This window comes from Triticum aestivum, chromosome 2D (genome assembly GCF_018294505.1).
Source record: "Triticum aestivum cultivar Chinese Spring chromosome 2D, IWGSC CS RefSeq v2.1, whole genome shotgun sequence".
In the NCBI taxonomy this organism is placed as follows: domain Eukaryota; kingdom Viridiplantae; phylum Streptophyta; class Magnoliopsida; order Poales; family Poaceae; genus Triticum; species Triticum aestivum.
The window spans coordinates 303,053,301-303,061,111 of NC_057799.1; the positions used below are offsets into that span (position 1 = coordinate 303,053,301).

The 7,811-nt window shown below is 39.4% G+C and overlaps 1 long non-coding RNA gene across 2 annotated transcripts; it reads right to left on the minus strand.

Annotated features, from left to right (window-relative positions):
- Window positions 1-4,042: 4,042 nt before the first annotated feature.
- LOC123052845 (uncharacterized) lies at window positions 4,043-7,481 on the minus strand. Of its 2 annotated transcripts, none has more exons than XR_006425121.1 (3): window positions 6,921-7,481; window positions 5,820-6,803; window positions 4,043-5,004 (listed from the first exon to the last, which is right to left on the minus strand). It is a non-coding gene; the product is annotated as an uncharacterized lncRNA (long non-coding RNA). The 2 variants fall into 2 exon arrangements; XR_006425122.1 differs by having other exon boundaries at window positions 6,885-7,481.
- Window positions 7,482-7,811: the final 330 nt, after the last annotated feature.

Here is a 7,811-nt window from a genome sequence, read left to right on the forward strand (position 1 = left end):
CAAAATAAGTGTCGCTGATTTAGTAAAAAGTTGTATAATAAGTGACACTTATTTTGGGATGGAGGGAGTACCATATAGTTGATCTTGCTTTCCTAGGATAGCATTTGGACCACCATGTTTCCTATTTGATAAGCATATGATATTTTTTTGTTTAACTCCGAACTATAAATAATATGCTTGTAGGTCGCTGTCTATCATCTCTCTCTCTCTGGCTGCCCCTCCTTCCATTGACTTGGCATGCTGGTCACCGCTGTGTCTCCCGATGGCTCGTCCCTCGCCATCGTCGGGAGGGTCGTGTGGGCCGTTCTACATTGGAATCCATATAACTTTGAAAAGGTCAACTTTGGTCCTTATTTGATTCTTCAGTTTTTCACTCAGAATGCAATATGATATTTACTAATGAGAAATCATATGCTTGCAGGTCACCACTGTGCCGTCTCTCTCTCTCTCTCTCTCTGACCGCCCCTCCCATCGTCTTGGTTTGCTGGTTGCCGCTGTGTCCCCTGCCGGTTCGCCCGTCGCCATCGCTAGAAGGGTCGTGTAGGCCGCCGCTTATGCCACTGCTCTGCAGTGACCAGTGAGGACCATGGCATCGAGACAGCCCAAAAGGGAAACACCGCCGGCCACAGCGCCGGTGGACCCTGTCTGCCGGCAACTGGATACCGCCGCCGCGGCCACTGCTGTTATCGCCCTCCCTGCCACCCCACGCTACCCTGCCAAACAGGTTTGTATGCTTTGCCCTCGCCTCCTATTTCTCTCGCCTTGCTGGTCACTTCTTCCTTGCACTCAGGATGCATTGATGTCGTGCTCTGCCTCCCTCGTTTCTCAGTGCCATGTCACTCTCAGTTATCCCAGATCTACTACTAGAACTTAATGGTTTGTCTATATGTTTCGCTGCGCACTGCTATGTTTAAATCATGTATCAAATTGCACTTTTATGCTTCTGGGTTTATCTCAACATTCTGCATTTACTATCACGCTTCTACAGTTTTACTTACCTAAGTATCTATATTACTGATAGACCTTAACTTGGGATTTATTTCCATGCCACTCAAAATTTCTCTAGGCCCAGCTTGCAGGCACTGTCAACCTGATGGATGGTGATGATTTAATAGTCAAGGGGCTTCCACAGGTAAAGACTAAATGCATGGATCACATGTGAGCCAATTTCTAAAATCGTTTTGTAGTATCCTTTCTGCTTGGTAAATGTTAGTCAGCAGATGCCTTGCTAGCCTTGCATAAAAATGTCATCTTGTGATTATTTTGTGTTAGTCCTTCTGGCTTGCTGAATGTAAATCTCGGTGATGTGTTGTCGCTATATATATTCTCCTTCAAAATTGCAAATACCCTGTTTGTCATCACCACTCTCTTTGCAACATATATAGTTCACTTTACCAAAAGTTTGTATCCTGCTCAAGATTTAAAAAATAGATATGCTCAATTTCTTCAACACATGCTATGATTTTTCGTTCTTTATTTTCCAGAATTAATCACCCTTATCAATGCATTACTGTATGTTGAGCATGATGCGATCCAAAAAACAAATAGATATTTTCTTTCAGGATATAGAGCACACTGGCCTAGCCTGGACATAAAGCATCAAAATATAGCATAATAACTCAGTGTTAGCTCGCTTGTATATTGTTGGATAAATATGATCAATGAGCTCAGGAGTGCTATATTTATCTGGTGTTGCGTACTAAAGTGTCACATGTAGACATGCCTTTGAATGTTCACATCTAATTGCTTTCTCATCCCCAACATCCAGGATGCGTAGATAGAGATGACATTGCTCAAAGGAAAGATACCGTACATGGCCGTGTTGAAGGAGTTGTGGCCTCTTGTCTCTGCCTCAAATGTCGATGATGCCTCTATGTACTATCACTCCTATGCCCTTTTTATTTTGTTTGTTCAGTGAATGTTGGAATAAACGATTTATTCAGCTGGATCTATACAACTATGAACTATTTGTGCAATCTTTTATTTAAGCTTTGAAATGAGGGAATTAAATGTTGGGTTTGGGCAATGTCCTTCCATGTTTTTTGTTGGTGTTCGATTATTGGTATGAATCTCCTTGCCGCACTACAGGCTATCATGACATGAAGCCTTAATCTACTACCATTTATGTATTGTGAACGGGTGCATAGGCCCTTGCTCTCGAGTGATCGGTTTTTGCAATGTCTATTGCTTGCATATCATGACAGCTCTTCCCTGAATGAATACCATCTCAACATGACCTTTTTCGTAATTTACATTTTTTCTATACTTGAAATGCTTCAATGTTGTATAATCGGATTGGATACAACTACCTGGCAGCGGTGCTGCCGGGTGCGGCAAGCCGCACTTCCTAACTAGTTAAGGAGAGAATGACCGGATTAAACCGGCTCATGCTGCACACATCGAAGCCCTATATGTTGTTGCATGTGTCTGAATTGGTAAGTCTCAGAAATCACATGCCATGTATGGAAAGTCCTAAGAAAATAATTGCATGTGTCAGATTTGGCAAATCTCAAGAAAAGAACGTGGCACGTACCGCACTTATCGGTTTGAAAGTATCAACAAAAAAATGTTTTTGTTTGGTGTTGGCCGATTTGAATCAAAGCTGGATTGGATTTGGTATTGTTTGTGTGTTCTCCACGTACTCGTATTAGAGTCTTTCATAATAAACAATCTTGGACTAATATATATACACCGGTTAGCACACAAATGTCAATATGCGACTGCATAATAAGTCACCAGCTACAAAACACATACATTTAGAAGTCATGGTCATAGAGTCTGATCTCGATGAAGTTGTTGTTCTAGACCAGAAAGAAGACGCCATGCTTAACGTTTCTGAAGGTGGACGCGCTGGATGTGGTATGGAGGAACAATTTCATCTAGGTAAATTTACTTCAACTAAAGTGTTGCGCATAGGACATTTTTATTGTCTGATTTCGGTAACTCATTAGGATGGTTAATTTGATGATGTGATCTGCTTTGTCACTATGCATCTATCATCCGATCTTCAACACCGTACTGAGGTAGGGCGAAAAAATGTTGTGTGTACCAATGTCCTTACTTCAATATCATTTTTTTATCTCCTAAATTCCATCAAGGAAAAACCTGACACTCTATCAACACATCCGTCGACATTGCTTGAGTCATTCATGCTTATTTCAAACTTTGTTTTGGGATACCAGACATAAAAAAATATTTAAACAAAAGTAACTTACTCTATTAATGATTATAATGGGAGCACTATCTTGGTCTAAACCAGTAATGTAAAGCATCTAACTTACTGACAAACAAAAGAAAACTTATGGATTCTATGTATTATAATATTAACTTGCTTTAGTAATAATGGTCCAAAGAGAACAAATAGAGAATATCTAAGTTGGCTAATATCAATTTAAACCTGCAAGGCAAAATGGCTAAACAACTTATAAAAGAATCTGTGTGATCTGAAGTACAACATTAAAGTAGAAACAACGCATATATTCTTATTCTTAGGTAAAATGTAATTAAAGTATCTTAGAAGTAGCTACATATGTTCTATTTAATGCAAAATCTAATCAATTCCTTATTTTTTTAAATAAATTTAACAGATTCATACAATATAGAAAACTCTCATGCTGCCAAGCAATTTGGGTCGCTATCTCCAGTCCTGGATGCCAAAGAACACAAAGAAATAAAAGAGATAGAGAGCGGTATGCACGAATGACCAATGAAGAAAAACAGGAGAAGCTGAAAAAGCGACGTCGGGCCTATCAGCGAAACAAAACAAATAAAGATTCAACTCAGTTGAAAAAAATTGCACCCAAGGGAGGAAGAAATATGCAAATATGGAGCTGGCACAAAAAACAAAAAATGTGCAAGAGAAAGGCAGAAATACGCAAATATGCAGCCAGAGCAAAAGAAAGCTAGAATAGCGCAAATTGCAGTTAACCGTGAATTGAAGAGCTACACCACCATACAAAGAATCAATTGCGATGATGAACCCTGCATATGTCGCAACTGAAGAAGTTGGTACATCTATGCGATATTAACATACACACAATAAAAGCATATTTGTATGGACGGTCCACAAAGTACACAACATTTTTATTATCATATGTAATCACTCTTATGAGTTTGTTGTCACTCATTTGATTTTGTGTATTATTGAGATAGATGTGTATGCTAAACTTTTCCCGTTGCAACGCACGGGCATATTTCCTAGTTAATTACTAAACCAAGAGTTCGTTTTTCATTTTTGAAACATCGCACTTTCGTAACTAAAAAAAAATCAATCAATTGAATATTGAACAATATAAGTAAATGTATGTCTCTTTTTGATAGCTTATCACTGCAATTTATCCGTAATTTATTTTTCTTTGTAGAGAACAGAGTGGAAATAATAGTAAGTAAAATTATAGTAACTAAACCTTGACTTGCATTTCTGTAGCATTTTGATTAAGATCAAAACAAAACATCATCAAATGTTTCGTAATAGAAAAAAACAAACGTACACTTTTTAACTCAAACATGTGTAATTCGTTAATATGTCATGAGTCCTTACGCCTGAGGCACATTAACCCGATGCACTGTGTATCAACATGCACGGTAGAACCCATATAATCTTAGCTCAGATCTAAGAGGAGGTTACTGTGTGATATTTCACCAGTTTATACATTTTCCCTATTTCCTGAACAGCCATGGATGTATTAAGATTATCAGAGAATCAACATTCAACTAATGGCCAGTATAATACAATGTAGGTTGAATTACTAATGATCAGTATAATACAATGTAGGAAACATGGAATCCTAGCAATAGCTTGATTAGAGCAGTAAACAACAGAGATTGACCCCAATAGCAGTGTTAATATGAAAATAAGAAAATTCAAGAAAGCAAAAGGTGGGTGGTAGGACCATCAGGAGTGCGTGCAAGTCACCGTGACACCAGTCTCTAGTCTTGAGTCACAAAGCATACAACTCCAGCCAGAGCAGTTTTCAACCACGCTTCCTATCATTAGCAGAATATCTGTAAAAGAAAACTTTCTTAATAACTGTACATCAATACCAGAAATACACATTGACTGTGACAGATTAGAAAACGTAGAGCAGATTCCCTTCTCCAATTCATCTTGAAATTAAGATATTAATACACAGAGATTGTCAATTTTGTAGTACCAATCACATGATACAATCGTACAATTACTGGTCCTTGAAAGTTATAGAGATATATGATAATGCGGCAAGAGCTAGCTCTTAGCATCATTAATCAATGCTCTTTTGTCCATACACTATAGCTAAGATGATTTTCCCATTCCTATCTCTATGTCGCTACAGTTTAACTGTTGTGTGTTACGACATCCACCATGTTACATGGTGTTATCGAGTCAAAACAAAATGTTATTTGGCATGGAAAGAAGAATTTTCCGAGCATCATTCTCGATAACGGATATACCATGACGCAAAAGAGACTCTAGAAAGGAGAACTAAACAATATCATTTATGTACTATAAGAATTCAATTATTCGTGTTTGAAGGATGACATCCAGGTAGATGACTATTCATAAAAATGTATAGTTATCAGCAACCATCATTCCTAACCCTATTATTGCTTAATAGATCTCACCTATTTCCATCCAAAAAAGCAAAGATCGTTTCGATGCTATTTACTTCTTATAATTTCTTGTACTGCAGGTATGTCACCCTTTGCAGATTTATACAACTCTTGATGTATACTATATTTTTTTGCACAACAAGAAATCATGAGTATCACTGTCACACGTCCTGAGGCATCTCATATGTCAACCAATTATACAAATAAAAAAAGTGAGACTTGATTGATACCTCAAGTTTGCTTCATGAAACGTTATTTTCAATCTTCAAAAACGAATGTGCATCCTTTCATGTTCGACCTACAATTTTTCACCTGATTGAACTCACCACCCTTGAATTTTCTAAATGTGGTCCTCAGTACTATTAAAAAGGTGAAAAGTTGCAAATTGTCATTTCAATCCAAAATAACCTTCTGAAGCTTAAGAAAAAGGTAATCAGAACATAGTCCAGTGAAATGCATTTGTAAAAATAGCTTGGAAGTACTATGACTCGTAATATTTAGTGTGCTTATTCGCATTGTCATACAGTGTATGTTCATTCAGCTAGCTGATGAATGATTTTTCCATAGTAGGAATTAATTGTAAAAAGCTTCACGCGTGTAAAATTAATGCTTGGTGCAGTTTTATATTCTGTGAATCGTGTGCACTCCATGAGCATAACTGAAACTAAAAGCCCGAAAACTTTCTAGGTAGCTCATAATAATACTAATGTATACAAGCTAGAAACTAAATCATGCTGAATGCTAAGTCATCAATACGGAATTATGTAGGTAAGAACATAATATCTCGAATTGTTTTCTCTACCAGATCAGACGTCACAAATTTGTTGAGTATGTAAAAAATAGTAGAATGGATACCCTGAAGTAATTGTTATCAACCATTGTATATATAAGCTGCCCATGAATCATGATTGCCCAGTGCATACTATATATGTGACAGGGACCATTTTTCTATTGTAATAGAAATTGATGGAAGATCTCGGAAATAGCAATGGAGAGATACTATTAGAGATATATTATGGAATGCACTTGGGAAAAATTTGGCTTGCTAAATTGCAGAAATAGCACTAACATTTTGGACAGGGTACTATTAGAGATATATTCTATGGGTAAATTTATGTAGTGCAGAAAATTCAGGATAGATACTTCCCTGCTGAGTTTTTTACCTCAAACTTGGCAGCCTGGTTCAGCAAATTTGGCTCGGCAGACTCGTTTCTCTGTACACATTACATCAAACATGAAAGGATCAAGATTGGAGCTAGGCAGGGGAAATAAAGGGACCCTTCGCATTGGCTAACGTTGTACTGGAAGGAGTAATTTTGGATCACCGCCACCTGCTGAAGCTCCTCTGATGTCTCGGCCGCCAGCCATGCATGCATGCTGCTCGAGGCAGGGCGCGCTCCAGGCCTGCAGCCGTTTCTCAAGCCGGTGGCTCTGCACGCACCACATAGGAGCCGGCACATGCACGACTCCATCGTTCCTACCGCCCTCGACGGTGAGAGGCGCGAGGTCGCAAGGCATAGGGTGCTGGATCTTTCAGCGGGTGGCCAAGCTAGGATCTGGCATCGACGGCTATCAGCGTGACCGATTCGAGGTGAGGATAGACGGTAGGAGAGCGGGCGATGGTGGAGGGCGTGGATCCAATTGGGGCGGCTTCGTTCCGCGCGCCGGCGGCGTCCTGATGTCCCTGTGGAGGTGAGGCAGAGAGAGGTGAGAGAGGAGCAGGGAAGGACGGCAAAAAGGCAAGACAGGAGGACGGCTGCTGCTCGCTGGTGAGCTCGCCGGCACGCGACGGGTGCTCCAGCGGCGCACCAGACACGGAGGAGTCGAGGTGGCGGCAGGTTCGCGACCTCTGGCGGCGCGGCTGCTCGGGGCTAAAGAAAAGGCACCATGTTTTTTTCCTTGTATTTTTATATGGAAAAAGACGTGTGACATTATGAGTAGGTAGAGTAGAGTTTTTTTTGCAGGGGAGTAAAGTTTCGTTGTCGTGAATAAAGAGATGAAGATTGCTAATTGTGTTTTAGGTGGACTGCTTTGGAGCTTTTTTTCTGAATGAAAGAGATGAAAATTGCTAATCATATTTTAGATGGATTCATTTGTACAAATGAATCGTGTGCTTTGGAGCATTTTTTTCTCACAACGAAAGCAAAATTTTAATCAAATCTACAACGTAATAATCTGGACCCAACAGACTAACGGCTCATAAATTCTAATTAACGTAGGAA